The following is an 18,421-nucleotide window of genomic DNA, read 5'->3' as shown; positions in this document are numbered from 1 at the left end:
GATAATATAGCAAGCAGGAATGAGTTGATGGAGAATCCACGCATCAGGCGCGACTCTCACTCTCTTGCTGCAGGGTCCCTGCTCAAAAATTACATCAGGTCTTTCCGCGACGCACATAGTAACCGTCTACCTGCTTCTCTACCGATAACATTTTAGACAAGTCACATGGCGAAATGGACGGTCAGAAAAGGAAAGGTGGAGCAGAGAGGGAGAGAATATAGAAAGAGAAAGGCCCTTGCCACAGACGCAGCTAAATGCTGCAAAATAAGCAACATATTCGCCAGTAAGGGACCAGGTCAGTCAAAAACACACACACTGATACACACACACGACACCCAGCACGGCTAGCTAAGTAGCCTAGCTAGTAATAGTGACACAACGACCGGTAGGCTAAACAGTTTGCACGTCTTACGTCTTCATGGAGGAATTATATCATAGCAATGAGTGCAGCATAGCGATCATAATATGACATTGAAGGCAATATATTTCAACTAATAGTAAAACCTAGACTATGGACTTGCCGGCATTCGGTCATGACTCATGCCACATAAACTGGGGAAAGTGCACATACACTGTACAGCGAAACAGGCTACAGTAACGTAACCATAATTCATCCATGAACGTAACACAGTAGCCTGTGTGACACAGCACAGGAAATGACTAAGATCATTAGTGCCATTAGTACCAGCATTACAAGTTACTATAATATACAGCTCTGTGAAAAATTAACAGACCACTCCAAATTAACAGACCACTCCAAATTAACAGACTACTCCAAATTAACAGACTACTCCAAATTAACAGACCACTCCAAATTAACAGACTACTCCAAATTAACAGACCACTCTTAATTTTTTACAGAGCTGTATTAATGTAGAATGTAGCCTACTGCTACACTACTGATAGTATGATAACAGAGTATTTTCTTTGTAAAGGTGGAGAAGGAAGCAGCAGCAGCACTAGAGCTTCAGGTGCTCCTGCAGAACTGGAGATGGTGGTCAGTTCAGAGTCAGACTCAGAGCAGGAACCTTCAGGTGCTCCTGCAGAACTGGAGATGGTGTTCAGTTCAGAGTCAGACTCAGAGCAGGAACCTTCAGGTACAACTTCAGAGCACAAACCTAAACATGGAGGCTATGATTTTAGATTAATATGTGCTTTATTTATGAGATTATCAGTAGTACTGTAATCGGGGGGCATACAATCGATGACTGCACAAGTAATACAAGTTTAAATTTAGGTTATTTACAATGTTAATCTCATTCTTGTCACACCTGCTCCCGCTGTTCCTCCCCAACATTACGCACTCAAACCACTTTCAGTACGCACACCTGCCTTTCTTTTTCACATCAGCGCTCATTGGACTCACGTGGAGTCAATTACTTGTGTAATTTCCTTCCCTATAACTGTCTGTTTCCTAGCTCTGTTCCCTGCTTCGGGATTGTTTGTCATATGTCCTTGTTTATTTGTGTGCTGACGCTGTTCCTGTCTTGTTTAATGTCTGTTCCAGAATAAATGTTTGATTCCCTGTACCTGCTTCTCCTGTCCTGCGTCAGTCTTTACAATTCTGCAGAGCAACCAGATGTGGAGAGAGAGAGAGAGAGAGAGAGAGAGAGAGAGAGAGAGAGAGAGAGAGAGAGAGAGAGAGAGAGAGAGAGAGAGAGAGAGAGAGAGAGAGAGAGAGAGAGAGAGATTCAGAGCCCAGTACAGGGAAAATAGAAAGGGACAGCGAAAGCACTGAAAATCCATTTGATTATTTTGCCTCAGTCCAAGGATTTTGACTTATTTTTTCAGTACCAAAACAAACCCCTCAAAGAGTCATTCCCAATGTATTCCACTCCAAAGATGGAACAAACAGAAAATGGCTGACGAAGTAACTCACTCCTTGTTCTGCTCAGTATGTCTTGCATTCGCAAATCCTTCAGCCAGTGATTGTGTATTTGTCAAAGGAGGCCTGGAAACATGCCCATCAGAGAGTACAGGAACATGAGAGAAGCAAGACCCATAGAGAAAGTGCAGAAGCCTTTTCCCTCAGAGCCAGCAAAGCAGACATCCGTACCCTTCTGAGTGATAATGTCTGTTCAATGAGACCAGGTCAGAAAGAGGAGGCAGGTCATGGAACGTGTGATTGATGTAGTTAAAGTTATTGGTAAATGTGGGCTTAACTACAGAGGACACAGACACAAAGCTGCATATAACTTGGGAAACATGGCTGTCAATCATAACAAGTTTCTTGAGCTTATATTGTTACTAAGCAAATATGATGTCTGCCTACAAGAGCATGTTACTGGAGCATTGAGAAGAGCAAGAAGCAGATGGGAAGTAAAGGAAGAGGGTACTTGGTAACTATGACGTCCAAAACAACAGCAAATAAAGTCATTGAAGTCATCAGAATGTTGATTCAGCAGACAGTTGCTGTTAAAGTGAGAAAGGCAGGGATGTTCTCAATAGGAATGGACACAACACAGGATTTAACATCCAAAGACCAGTGTGCAGTAGTTCTGCGATATGTCACTGATGTTGTCCACCAGAGACTCATTGAGGTCATTGACTGTGAGTCATCGACTGAACAGTACTTTGTGGACCTGGTGAAACAGACCCTTGAGAAGATGGACATAGATATCAAACAGTGTGTTGGTAATGCAACAGACAGAGTAGCTACTATGCAGGGACAATACAGGGGCTTCTCTGCATCGCTCACAGGAGAGTCTCCTAACCAAGTACACATATGTATCAGGGCACAAGGTGAGAACCAGATGCAGACACAGGAGGCAGATGGTTGGACACTTAGATGTTTATTGATCCAAAAAGGGAGTAGGCAAGAGAATGGTCGTGGACAGGGAAAAGGTCAAAACCAGATCAGAGTTCAGGAGGTACAGAGTGGCAGACAGGCTCGAGGTCAAGGCAGGCAGAATGGTCAGGCAGGCGGGTACAGAGTCCAGAATACAGGCAAGGGTCAGAACCGGGAGGACTATAAAAAAGAGAATAGAGAAGGCATGGGCACGGGAATAACCACGCTGGGTGACTTGGACATACAAGATGAACTGGCACAGAGAGACAGGAAAAACAGGGATAAATACACCTGTTTTCAGCATATGGTTACCTCTACCTCCATCTCTTCTTCAATCAATCAATCAATCAAGTTTATTTTATATAGCCCTTCGTACATCAGCTAATATCTCGAAGTGCTGTACAGAAACCCAGCCTAAAACCCCAAACAGCAAGCAATGCAGGTGTAGAAGCACGGTGGCTAGGAAAAACTCCCTAGAAAGGCCAAAACCTAGGAAGAAACCTAGAGAGGAACCAGGCTATGAGGGGTGGCCAGTCCTCTTCTGGCTGTGCCGGGTGGAGATTATAACAGAACATGGCCAAGATGTTCAAAATGTTCATAAATGACAAGCATGGTCAAATAATAATCAGGAATAAATGTCAGTTGGCTTTTCATAGCCGATAATTAAGAGTTGAAAACAGCAGGTCTGGGACAGGTAGGGGTTCCATAACCGCAGGCAGAACAGTTGAAACTGGAACAGCAGCAAGGCCAGGTGGACTGGGGACAGCAAGGAGTCATCATGCCCGGTAGTCCTGACGTATGGTCCTAGGGCTCAGTTCCTCCGAGAGAGAGAAAGAAAGAGAGAAGGAGAGAATTAGAGAGAGCCAAGATGTTCAAAATGTTCATAAATGACAAGCATGGTCAAATAATAATCAGGAATAAATGTCAGTTGGCTTTTCATAGCCGATCATTAAGAGTTGAAAACAGCAGGTCTGGGACAGGTAGGGGTTCCATAACTGCAGGCAGAACAGTTGAAACTTGAACAGCAGCAAGGCCAGGTGGACTGGGGACAGCAAGGAGTCATCATGCCCAGTAGTCCTGACGTATGGTCCTAGGGCTCAGGTCCTCCGAGAGAGAGAAAGAAAGAGAGAAGGAGAGAATTAGAGAGAGCATACTTAAATTCACACAGGACACTGGATAAGACAGGAGAAGTACTCCAGATATAACCAACTGGCCCTAGCCCCCCGACACAAACTACTGCAGCATAAATACTGGAGGCTGAGACAGGAGGGGTCAGGAGACACTGTGGCCCCATCCGATGATACCCCCGGACAGGGCCAAACAGGAAGGATATAACCCCACCCACTTTGCCAAAGCACAGCCCCCGCACGACTAGAGGGATATCTTCAACCACCAACTTACAATCCTGAGACAAGGCCGAGTATAGCCCACAAAGATCTCCACCACACCACAGCACACCACAGCACAAACCAAGGGGGGGCGCCAACCCAGCAGCCTTCAACAAGCAGCCATGTTGTTGTCATTCCACTAGGGACCTGTTTTCAGCATATGGTTACCTCTCTCTCTCTCTCTCCCTCCATCTCTTCTTTAACAAGCAGCCATGTTGTTGTCATTCCACTAGGAACCTGTTTTCAGCATTTTAAGTCTCCAGTCAATAACCGGCGCACTGGAATTATCCGTCAACACACTTTACACATGTAATGTACTGGAAATATCCCTCTACACATGTACTGTACTGGAATTATCCCTCTACACATGTACTGTACTGGAATTAGCCCTTTACACATGTACTGCACTGGAATTATCCCTCTACATTTAACATTTACATTTAAGTCATTTAGCAGACGCTCTTATCCAGAGCGACTTACAAATTGGTGCATTCACCTTATGATATCCTCTACACATGTACTGCACTGGAATTATCCCTCTACACGTGTACTGAACTGGAATTATCCCTCTACACATGTACTGAACTGGAATTATCCCTCTACACATGTACTGTACTGGAATTATCCCTCTACACATGTACTGTACTGGAATTATCCCTCTACACATGTACTGTACTGGAATTATCCCTCTACACATGTACTGTACTGGAATTATCCCTCTACACATGTACTGTACTGGAATTATCCCTCTACACATGTACTGTACTGGAATTATCCCTCTACACATGTACTGTACTGGAATTACCCCTTTACACATGTACTGTACTGGAATTATCCCTCTACACATGTACTGTACTGGAATTATCCCTTTACACGTGTACTGTACTGGAATTATCCCTTTACACATGTACTGCACTGGAATTATCCCATTGGCTGGCAGAACCTTGCTGTTTTTTTATTGGGCCATCAAAGCTGGCTCAGTGATTTTTGTGATTGGTTACATTTCAGTCACATGTGCATAGGGGAGAGGTGGTGTCTGATGTCTGCAGGTCAATGCAACTGAGAAATATCATCCTTGTAATTATTCTCTGTGAATATCAGCAGTGGTAATGATTGTGAAATATTTTGTTCATTTCATGAGAGCAACATGATAATTAATGATTTCTGAACAACCATTTTTTATTTAATGTCTATTAAGAATATCTTATCAACTTTATTTCACTTGGTGATGTTTCATTAGAGAGAACATAACATGACAATACATGACATCTAAGTAGCTGAATATGATTATGGACTAACAGTCTAACAGTTTGAAGGGCACAACTCATGTTATTCTGGTTAAACAGGGATTGATCTGTTTGATCCAATCGTTTGTTTCAGTTTTCAGTAGTTGAATCCTTTGATGTATTGTTGATTTCAACATATTTCATTTCAACAAATGAACTGGGTTGGTTGAAAAGTGATACTAAACTTACATACCATGCACTATATTGACATAGTGGAATAATTTGTATTTATTTATATATAAATAAAAGTTTTTTTTATGTACAATGCCATTCCTTCAAAACAAAACCATCAATATTCCAAACAAACTCACATATAGGCATTTTTAAATTCAAAACGAAACAAAAACCCATAACAAAAAAACTCAGGGGAGCATGTTCCCTCCCCTTCATGCCTATAAACTACATCTCTAAAGCCCTACCTTCCCCTATCTCCCGTCCCTAATCTATCCCCTTAAATCATCCAAATTAACCCCAGCCCTAAACCTCCCTTCTACCTCTCCCGGGCAGCATGCTGCCCCCACTTCCTCTCCTCCCTCCCCCTGAAATTTCCTTCCACCCTCCTCACTATCCCCTCCACCCCCCAATCTCTCCCTGTCTTTACCATGTCCTGCCTGGCTTCCCACAGCCCCCGTTTAAAGAGGCTTATGAGAAGTCAGAGCAGAAACATGTCCCTGACCGTCCCCCTCGCTCTCCCTACACCTCTCTCTACACTAGCCCAAGTTAAAACAAAACTCCCTTTCACCCACCTAACAACATCCGTGCCCATACTACTCCGGCAAAGGCACAGTCCCAATAGTTGTCTCCTCCCCGCCACAAGATGGTCTTGGACAGGTGGGGGATCGCGCCAAGCTATGCCTGTACATGATGAAACGTACCGGCAAGCACTTTGGAGTCTCAACCAATTCAGGTCCTTGAGCTTGTTGTCCATACCTTACCTTAACTAAATCCCACCACTCTAACACCCCCTCACACATGGACCGGAGGCCTTCAATCCCACAAACAAACCAGTAAAGGCTTCAATGAAAGCTCATCCAGCACATCCCGATCTAATTTCCAGTACCCCCTACCGAAGAGGCAGACTGGTGACCTCACCTGCAGGAGCACCCCGTCGTGATCCGAAAATAAAACAGGCAACAGCTGCCTAGACAACTGACTAAAGGACCTAGACATAAAAAAATAGTCAAGCCTCCGCGCAACCCCCCGGGAGTTGCACCAAGTGGAACCAGCCATTGTCGGAGTAGTGTGCAGGCCTATATCAACCAGACCATGGCAAGCCATTAGCCCGGTGATGGCGCCTGCACTGCTATCCCCCCTACCCCTAAATCTATATTAAAATCCCCCCCATCACCACTTGCCTATTTGTGGCGCACAGGGGCGCCAGACAGTCCACCATCTCCTTCCTGTCTGCCGCCACCTGTGGCCCGTACACCCCCACTAATCTATATCTGCAATCCCTTAAGGTGACATCCACCCCCAAAACCCTCCCCTGCATAACCACAAATGAACCCTCAACCTTTACCCACACAAAATCCCTACCCCCGATGAGTGCAACCCACCTATACCCCAACCCGACTCCCCTTTCCCACTCCCTCCTTAATCTGTTAACATCCCCTCCATCCCTCAGGTGAACCTCCTTTAAAAAACAAAAGTCAAAACCCACACCCTCTAAATAACTAAAAACCGCCCTCAGTAACCAACTTGAACTTAGCCTCACAGGAGAGAAGCCTAATCAGTGTGACAAGAGATACTCTCATTCAAGTGGTCTGATTAAACATCAGAAAGTACATGCAGGAGATCCACAGAGTGTGGAATGATCTCCAACACCAGACCTGGGTAGTAGAACACAGAGTGTTGAATGATCTCCAACACCAGACCTGGGTAGTAGAACACAGAGTGTGGAATGATCTCCAACACCAGACCTGGGTAGTAGAACACAGAGTGTGGAATGATCTCCAACACCAGACCTGGGTAGTAGAACACAGAGTGTAGAATGATCTGCAACACCAGATCTGGGTAGTAGAACACAGAGTGTGGAATGATCTCCAACACCAGACCTGGGTAGTAGAACACAGAGTGTGGAATGATCTCCAACACCAGACCTCTATACATCAAATCACATTTTATTTGTCACATACACATGTTTAGCAGATGTTATTGCGGGTGTAGCAAAATGCTTGTGTTTCTAGCTCCAACAGTCCAATAATATCTAACAAGTAATATCTAATAATATACACAATCTAAAGGAATGGAATTAAGAATATATAAATATTTGGACGAGTGATGTCAGAGCGGCATAGACTGATACAGTAGAATAGAATATAGTATATACATATGAGATGAGTAATACATAGACAGATACAGTAGAATAGAATAGAATACAGTATATACAAATGAGATGAGTAATGCATAGACTAAGATACAGTAGAATAGGATAGAACACAGTATATACATATGAGATGAGTAATGCATAGACTAAGATATAGTAGAATAGGATAGAATACAGTATATACAAATGAGATGAGTAATGCATAGACTAAGATACAGTAGAATAGGATAAAACACAGTATATACATATGAGATGAGTAATGCATAGACTAAGATACAGTAGAATAGGATATAACACAGTATATACATATGAGATGAGTAATACATAGACAGATACAGTAGAATAGGATAGAATACAGTATATACAAATGAGATGAGTAATGCATAGACTAAGATACAGTAGAATAGGATAGAACACAGTATATACATATGAGATGAGTAATGCATAGACTAAGATATAGTAGAATAGGATAGAATACAGTATATACAAATGAGATGAGTAATGCATAGACTAAGATACAGTAGAATAGGATAAAACACAGTATATACATATGAGATGAGTAATGCATAGACTAAGATACAGTAGAATAGGATATAACACAGTATATACATATGAGATGAGTAATACATAGACTAAGATACAGTAGAATAGGATATAACACAGTATATACATATGAGGTGAGTAATGCATAGACTAAGATACAGTAGAATAGGATAGAATACAGTATATACATATGAGATGAGTAATACATAGACTAAGATAGAGTATAATAGGATAGAATACAGTATATACATATGAGATGAGTAATACATAGACTAAGATACAGTAGAATAGGATAGAATACAGTATATACATATGAGATGAGTAATACATAGACAGATATAGTAGAATAGGATAGAACACAGTATATACATATGATATGAGTAATACATAGACTAAGATATAGTAGAATAGGATAGAATACAGTATATACATATGAGACGAGTAATACATAGACTAAGATACAGTAGAATAGGATAGAATACAGTATATACATATGAGATGAGTAATACATAGACTAAGATACAGTGAATAGGATGGAATACAGTATATACATATGAGATGAGTAATGCATAGACTAAGATACAGTAGAATAGGATAGAATACAGTAAATACCAGAGGTGGGACCAAGTCATTGTTTTACAAGTCACAAGTAAGTCTCAAGTCTTAGCACTCAAGTCCCAAGTCAAGACAAGCTATGGGGCGCAATCGGGCGATGTAGGCTTGTACACAATCGCCAAACCTTAACACACACACACACACACACACACACACACCCTCTCTGTGTGTGGTTACAGTAGGCTAACGTATGTCAATGGTTTTAGGAACAGCAGTAACATCAGGCAGGATTTAGGCTACCAACTGCCTGGCCAGTTGTAGCTCAATCTTGGGTGCAATGTTCACGTTCCCGCACTGACTGACTGTGTGGAGGCTCATTGATTTAATGTTACGTTAGCCTACATGCTATACTAGCAAAACAATTAATTATATAGCTGTCGGCTATATTAGCCACGACTTACCGTTCTTTGTGCAGCTTCAAATGTCGAACAAAGTTGGAAGTTGTTGCTCCTCCGTCTGTAATTTTCTTCCCAGGTGTTTTGCAAGTTGCAATCCGTTTTTTGTTGATACAGCGTAGTATAAGCTACTAGCATGAATATGCACCGCCTGTATTCAATGGAGAGAGATGCTAAGCTACTAGCATGAATATGCGTAGCAATCTGGAGACAACTCCTTTAGTGTTTTTATCAAAGTTGTCGGTATGTCACGTGTCCACAACAACTTAAGCATTACCAAACTTCTGTTGGATCAAGTAAACCTCACGTAGCAAATAAGCCATTCATTTTGTTGTTGACCAAATTTGACACTTTCCACATTGGGTTGATAAATGTTTCCACTTGGATACAACCTACTGTAGCCTACTGGCATGACCTAGAGAGTTACAACCTACTGTAGCCTACTGGCATGACCTAGAGAGATACAACCTACTGTCATGTCCTAGAGTTACAACCTACTGTATCCTACTGGCATGACCTAGAGAGATACAACCTACTGTAACCTACTGGCATGACCTAGAGAGATACAATCTACTGTAGTCTACTGGCATGACCTAGAGAGTTACAACCTACTGTAACGTACTGGCATGACCTAGAGTTACAACCTACTGTAACCTCCTGGCATGACCTAGAGAGATACAATCTACTGTAATCTACTGGCATGACCTAGAGAGTTACAACCTACTGTAGCCTACTGGCATGACCTATAGAGATACAACCTACTGTAACCTACTGGCATGACCTAGACAGATACAACCTACTGTAGCCTACTGGCATGACCTAGAGAGATAAAACCACTTGGATACAACCTACTGTAGCCTACTAGCATGACCTAGAGAGTTACAACCTACTGTAACCTACTGGCATGACCTAGAGAGTTACAATCTACTGTAGCCTACTGGCATGACCTACAGAGATCCAACCTACTGGCATGACCTAGAGAGTTACAACCTACTGTAACCTACTGACATGACCTAGAGAGATACAACCTACTGTAACATACTGGCATGACCTAGAGAGATACAACCTACTGTAGCCTACTGGTATGACCTAGAGAGATAAAACCACGTACAACCTACTGGCATGACCTAGAGAGATACAACCTACTGTAACCTACTGGCATGACCTAGAGAGATACAACCTACTATAGCCTACTGGCATGACTTAGAGAGATAAAACCACGTACAACCTACTGTAGCCTACTGGCATGACCTAGACAGATACAACCACTTGGATACAACCTACTGTAACCTACTGGCATGACCTAGAGAGTTACAACCTCCTGCAACCTACTGGCATGACCTAGAGAGATACAACCTACTGTAACCTACTGTAATGACCTAGAGAGATCCAACCTACTGGCATGACCTAGAGAGATACAACCTACTGTAACCTACTGGCATGACCTAGAGAGATACAACCTACTGTAGCCTACTGGCATGACCTAGAGAGTTACAATCTACTGTAACCTACTGACATGACCTAGAGAGATACAACCTACTGTAGCCTACTGGCATGACCTAGAGAGATACAACCTACTGTATAGCCTACTGGCATGACCTAGAGAGATAAAAACCTACTGTAACCTACTGGCATGACCTAGAGAGATACAACCTACTGTAACCTACTGGCATGACCTAGAGAGTTACAACCTACTGTAAACCTACTGGCATGACCTAGAAAGATAAAACCTACTGTAACCTACTGGCATGACCTAGAGAGATAGAACCTACTGTATAGCCTACTGGCATGACCTAGAGAGATAAAAACCTACTGTAACCTACTGGCATGACCTAGAGAGATACAATATACTGTAACCTACTGGCATGACCTAGAGAGTTACAACCTACTGTAAACCTACTGGCATGACCTAGAGAGATCAAACCTACTGTAACCTACTGGCATGACCTAGAGAGATATAACCTACTGTAACCTACTGGCATGACCTAGAGAGTTACAACCTACTGTAGCCTACTGGCATGACCTAGAGAGATAAAACCTACTGTAACCTACTGGCATGACCTAGAGAGATACAACCTACTGTAACCTACTGGCATGACCTAGAGAGTTACAACCTACTGGCATGACCTAGAGAGATACAACCTACTGTAGCCTACTGGCATGACCTAGAGAGATACAACCTACTGTAACCTACTGGCATGACCTAGAGAGATAAAACCACTTGGATACAACCTACTGTAGCCTACTAGCATGACCTAGAGAGTTACAACCTACTGTAACCTACTGGCATGACCTAGAGAGTTACAATCTACTGTAGCCTACTGGCATGACCTACAGAGATCCAACCTACTGGCATGACCTAGAGAGTTACAACCTACTGTAACCTACTGACATGACCTAGAGAGATACAACCTACTGTAACATACTGGCATGACCTAGAGAGATACAACCTACTGTAGCCTACTGGTATGACCTAGAGAGATAAAACCACGTACAACCTACTGGCATGACCTAGAGAGATACAACCTACTGTAACCTACTGGCATGACCTAGAGAGATACAACCTACTATAGCCTACTGGCATGACTTAGAGAGATAAAACCACGTACAACCTACTGTAGCCTACTGGCATGACCTAGACAGATACAACCACTTGGATACAACCTACTGTAACCTACTGGCATGACCTAGAGAGTTACAACCTCCTGCAACCTACTGGCATGACCTAGAGAGATACAACCTACTGTAACCTACTGGAATGACCTAGAGAGATCCAACCTACTGGCATGACCTAGAGAGATACAACCTACTGTAACCTACTGGCATGACCTAGAGAGATACAACCTACTGTAGCCTACTGGCATGACCTAGAGAGTTACAATCTACTGTAACCTACTGACATGACCTAGAGAGATACAACCTACTGTAGCCTACTGGCATGACCTAGAGAGATACAACCTACTGTATAGCCTACTGGCATGACCTAGAGAGATAAAAACCTACTGTAACCTACTGGCATGACCTAGAGAGATACAACCTACTGTAACCTACTGGCATGACCTAGAGAGTTACAACCTACTGTAAACCTACTGGCATGACCTAGAAAGATAAAACCTACTGTAACCTACTGGCATGACCTAGAGAGATACAACCTACTGTATAGCCTACTGGCATGACCTAGAGAGATAAAAACCTACTGTAACCTACTGGCATGACCTAGAGAGATACAATATACTGTAACCTACTGGCATGACCTAGAGAGTTACAACCTACTGTAAACCTACTGGCATGACCTAGAGAGATCAAACCTACTGTAACCTACTGGCATGACCTAGAGAGATATAACCTACTGTAACCTACTGGCATGACCTAGAGAGTTACAACCTACTGTAGCCTACTGGCATGACCTAGAGAGATAAAACCTACTGTAACCTACTGGCATGACCTAGAGAGATACAACCTACTGTAACCTACTGGCATGACCTAGAGAGTTACAACCTACTGGCATGACCTAGAGAGATACAACCTACTGTAGCCTACTGGCATGACCTAGAGAGATACAACCTACTGTAACCTACTGGCATGACCTAGAGAGATCCAACCTACTGGCATGACCTAGAGAGATACAACCTACTGTAACCTACTGGCATGACCTAGAGAGATACAACCTACTGTAGCCTACTGGCATGACCTAGAGAGATACAACCTACTGTAGCCTACTGGCATGACCTAGAGAGTTACAACGTACTGTAACCTACTGACATGACCTAGAGAGATACAACCTACTGTAGCCTACTGGCATGACCTAGAGAGATAAAACCACTTACAACCTACTGGCATGACCTAGAGAGATACAACCTACTGTAGCCTACTGGCATGACTTAGAGAGATACAACCCACTGGCATGACCTAGAGAGATACAACCTACTGTAATCTAATGGCATGACCTAGAGAGATACAACCTACTGTAACCTACTGGCATGACCTAGAGAGTTACAACCTACTGTAGCCTACTGGCATGACCTAGAGAGTTACAACCTACTGTAGCATACTGGCATAACCTAGAGATTTACAACCTACTGTAGCCTACTGACATGATCTAGAGAGTTACAACCTACTGTAGACTACTGGCATGACCTAGAGAGTTAAAACCTGCTGTAGCCTACTGGCATGACCTAGAGAGATAAAACCTACTGTAACCTACTGGCATGACCTAGAGAGATACAATCTACTGTATAGCCTACTGGCATGACCTAGAGAGTTACAACCTACTGTAACCTACTGGCATGACCTAGAGAGATACAACCTACTGTAACCTACTGGCATGACCTAGAGAGTTACAACCTACTGTAACCTACTGGCATGACCTAGAGAGATACAACCTACTGTAACCTACTGGCATGACCTAGAGAGTTACAACCTACTGTAAACCTACTGGCATGACCTAGAGAGATAAAACCTAATTTAACATACTGGCATGAAATAGAGAGATACAACCTACTGTAACCTAATGGCATGACCTAGAGAGTTACAACCTACTGTAGCCTACTGGCATGACCTAGAGAGATAAAACCTACTGTAACCTACTGGCATGACCTAGAGAGATACAATCTACTGTAGCCTACTGGCATGACCTAGAGAGTTACAACCTCCTGCAACCTACTGGCATGACCCAGAGAGATACAACCTACTGTAACCTACTGGCATGACCTAGAGAGCTCCAACCTACTGGCATGACCTAGAGAGATACAACCTACTGTAACCTACTGGCATGACCTAGAGAGATACAACCTACTGTAGCCTACTGGCATGACCTAGAGAGTTACAACCTACTGTAACCTACTGACATGACCTAGAGAGATCCAACCTACTGGCATAACCTAGAGAGTTACAACCTACTGTAGCCTACTGGCATGACCTAGAGAGTTACAACCTGCTGTAGCCTACTGGCATGACCTAGAGAGTTACAACCTGCTGTAACCTACTGGAATGACCTAGAGAGATACAACCTACTGTATAGCCTACTGGCATGACCTAGAGAGATACAACCTACTGTATAGCCTACTGGCATGACCTAGAGAGATACAACCTACTGTAACCTACTGGCATGACCTAGAGAGATACAACCTACTGTAACCTACTGGCATGACTTAGAGAGTTACAACCTACTGTAAACCTACCTTCATGACCTAGAGAGTTAAAACCTACTTTAACCTACTGGCATGAAATAGAGAGATACAACCTACTGTAACCTACTGGCATGACCTAGAGAGTTACAACCTACTGTAGCCTACTGGCATGACCTAGAGAGATAAAACCTACTGTAACCTACTGGCATGACCTAGAGAGATACAATCTACTGTAGCCTACTGGCATGACCTAGAGAGATAAAACCTACTGTAACCTACTGGCATGACCTAGAGAGATACAATCTACTGTAGCCTACTGGCATGACCTAGAGAGTTACAACCTCCTGCAACCTATTGGCATGACCTAGAGAGATACAACCTACTGTAACCTACTGGCATGACCTAGAGAGATCCAACCTACTGGCATGACCTAGAGAGATACAACCTACTGTAACCTACTGGCATGACCTGGAGAGATACAACCTACTGTAGCCTACTGGCATGACCTAGAGAGTTACAACCTACTGTAACCTACTGACATGACCTAGAGAGATACAACCTACTGTAGCCTACTGGCATGACCTAGAGAGATACAACCTACTGTATAGCCTACTGGCATGACCTAGAGAGATACAAACCTACTGTAACCTACTGGCATGACCTAGAGAGATACAATCTACTGTAGCCTACTGGCATGACCTAGAGAGATAAAACCTACTGTAACCTACTGGCATGACCTAGAGAGATACAATCTACTGTAGCCTACTGGCATGACCTAGAGAGTTACAACCTCCTGCAACCTATTGGCATGACCTAGAGAGATACAACCTACTGTAACCTACTGGCATGACCTAGAGAGATCCAACCTACTGGCATGACCTAGAGAGATACAACCTACTGTAACCTACTGGCATGACCTGGAGAGATACAACCTACTGTAGCCTACTGGCATGACCTAGAGAGTTACAACCTACTGTAACCTACTGACATGACCTAGAGAGATACAACCTACTGTAGCCTACTGGCATGACCTAGAGAGATACAACCTACTGTATAGCCTACTGGCATGACCTAGAGAGATACAAACCTACTGTAACCTACTGGCATGACCTAGAGAGATACAACCTACTGTAACCTACTGGGATGACCTAGAGAGTTACAACCTACTGTAAACCTACTGGCATGACCTAGAGAGATAAAACCTACTGTAACCTACTGGCATGACCTAGAGAGATACAACCTACTGTATAGCCTACTGGCATGACCTAGAGAGATAAAAACCCACTGTAACCTACTGGCATGACCTAGAGAGATACAATATACTGTAACCTACTGGCATGACCTAGAGAGTTACAACCTACTGTAAACCTACTGGCATGACCTAGAGAGATCAAACCTACTGTAACCTACTGGCATGACCTAGAGAGATATAACCTACTGTAACCTACTGGCATGACCTAGAGAGTTACAACCTACTGTAGCCTACTGGCATGACCTAGAGAGATAAAACCTACTGTAACATACTGGCATGACCAAGAGAGATACAACCTACTGTAACCTACTGGCATGACCTAGAGAGTTACAACCTACTGGCATGACCTAGAGAGATACAACCTACTGTAGCCTACTGGCATGACCTAGAGAGATACAACCTACTGTAACCTACTGGCATGACCTAGAGAGATCCAACCTACTGGCATGACCTAGAGAGATACAACCTACTGTAACCTACTGGCATGACCTAGAGAGATACAACCTACTGTAGCCTACTGGCATGACCTAGAGAGATACAACCTACTGTAGCCTACTGGCATGACCTAGAGAGTTACAACGTACTGTAACCTACTGACATGACCTAGAGAGATACAACCTACTGTAGCCTACTGGCATGACCTAGAGAGATAAAACCACTTACAACCTACTGGCATGACCTAGAGAGATACAACCTACTGTAGCCTACTGGCATGACTTAGAGAGATACAACCCACTGGCATGACCTAGAGAGATACAACCTACTGTAATCTAATGGCATGACCTAGAGGGATACAACCTACTGTAACCTACTGGCATGACCTAGAGAGTTACAACCTATTGTAGCCTACTGGCATGACCTAGAGAGTTACAACCTACTGTAGCATACTGGCATAACCTAGAGATTTACAACCTACTGTAGCCTACTGACATGATCTAGAGAGTTACAACCTACTGTAGACTACTGGCATGACCTAGAGAGTTACAACCTGCTGTAGCCTACTGGCATGACCTAGAGAGATAAAACCTACTGTAACCTACTGGCATGACCTAGAGAGATACAATCTACTGTATAGCCTACTGGCATGACCTAGAGAGTTACAACCTACTGTAACCTACTGGCATGACCTAGAGAGATACAACCTACTGTAACCTACTGGCATGACCTAGAGAGATAAAACCTACTGTAACCTACTGGCATGACCTAGAGAGATAAAACCTACTTTAACCTACTGGCATGACCTAGAGAGATACAATCTACTGGCATGACCTAGAGAGATAAAAACCTACTGTAACCTACTGGCATGACCTAGAGAGATACAACCTACTTTAACCTACTGGCATGACCTAGAGAGATACAACCTACTGTATAGCCTCCTGGCATGACCTAGAGAGATAAAAACCTACTGTAACCTACTGGCATGACCTAGAGAGATACAACCTACTGTATAGCCTACTGGCATGACCTAGAGAGATAAAAACCCACTGTAACCTACTGGCATGACCTAGAGAGATACAATATACTGTAACCTACTGGCATGACCTAGAGAGTTACAACCTACTGTAAACCTACTGGCATGACCTAGAGAGATACAACCTACTGTAACCTACTGGCATGACCTAGAGAGATACAATCTACTGTAGTCTACTGGCATGACCTAGAGAGTTACAACCTACTGTAACGTACTGGCATGACCTAGAGTTACAACCTACTGTAACCTCCTGGCATGACCTAGAGAGTTACAATCTACTGTAGCCTACTGGCATGACCTACAGAGATCCAACCTACTGGCATGACCTAGAGAGTTACAACCTACTGTAACCTACTGACATGACCTAGAGAGATACAACCTACTGTAACATACTGGCATGACCTAGAGAGATACAACCTACTGTAGCCTACTGGTATGACCTAGAGAGATAAAACCACGTACAACCTACTGGCATGACCTAGAGAGATACAACCTACTGTAACCTACTGGCATGACCTAGAGAGATACAACCTACTATAGCCTACTGGCATGACTTAGAGAGATAAAACCACGTACAACCTACTGTAGCCTACTGGCATGACCTAGACAGATACAACCACTTGGATACAACCTACTGTAACCTACTGGCATGACCTAGAGAGTTACAACCTCCTGCAACCTACTGGCATGACCTAGAGAGATACAACCTACTGTAACCTACTGGCATGACCTAGAGAGATCCAACCTACTGGCATGACCTAGAGAGATACAACCTACTGTAACCTACTGGCATGACCTAGAGAGATACAACCTACTGTAGCCTACTGGCATGACCTAGAGAGTTACAACCTACTGTAACCTACCGACATGACCTAGAGAGATACAACCTACTGTAGCCTACTGGCATGACCTAGAGAGATACAACCTACTGTATAGCCTACTGGCATGACCTAGAGAGATAAAAACCTACTGTAACCTACTGGCATGACCTAGAGAGATACAACCTACTGTAACCTACTGGCATGACCTAGAGAGTTACAACCTACTGTAAACCTACTGGCATGACCTAGAGAGATAAAACCTACTGTAACCTACTGGCATGACCTAGAGAGATACAACCTACTGTATAGCCTACTGGCATGACCTAGAGAGATAAAAACCTACTGTAACCTACTGGCATGACCTAGAGAGATACAATATACTGTAACCTACTGGCATGACCTAGAGA

At 43.3% G+C, this 18,421-nt stretch overlaps 2 protein-coding genes and 1 long non-coding RNA gene across 3 annotated transcripts in view; 2 read left to right on the top strand and 1 right to left on the bottom strand.

Moving 5' to 3' along the window:
- Positions 1 to 18,421, bottom strand: part of LOC139567014 (zinc finger protein 180-like) — a 740,647-nt gene that overhangs the window by 224,471 nt on the left and 497,755 nt on the right. The window lies entirely within an intron of this gene.
- The window catches only part of LOC139567006 (zinc finger protein 180-like), a 497,856-nt gene that overhangs the window by 179,373 nt on the left and 300,062 nt on the right, over positions 1 to 18,421 (top strand). The gene's annotated exons all lie outside the window — the stretch shown is intronic.
- The window catches only part of LOC139567031 (uncharacterized), a 141,355-nt gene that overhangs the window by 30,634 nt on the left and 92,300 nt on the right, over positions 1 to 18,421 (top strand). The window lies entirely within an intron of this gene.

The sequence above is a fragment of the Salvelinus alpinus genome, unplaced genomic scaffold (genome assembly GCF_045679555.1).
Source record: "Salvelinus alpinus unplaced genomic scaffold, SLU_Salpinus.1 scaffold_40, whole genome shotgun sequence".
NCBI lineage: Eukaryota > Metazoa > Chordata > Actinopteri > Salmoniformes > Salmonidae > Salvelinus > Salvelinus alpinus.
The sequence above is the reverse complement of the archived record's forward strand: the minus strand, read 5'-3'. Positions and strand labels throughout refer to the sequence as shown.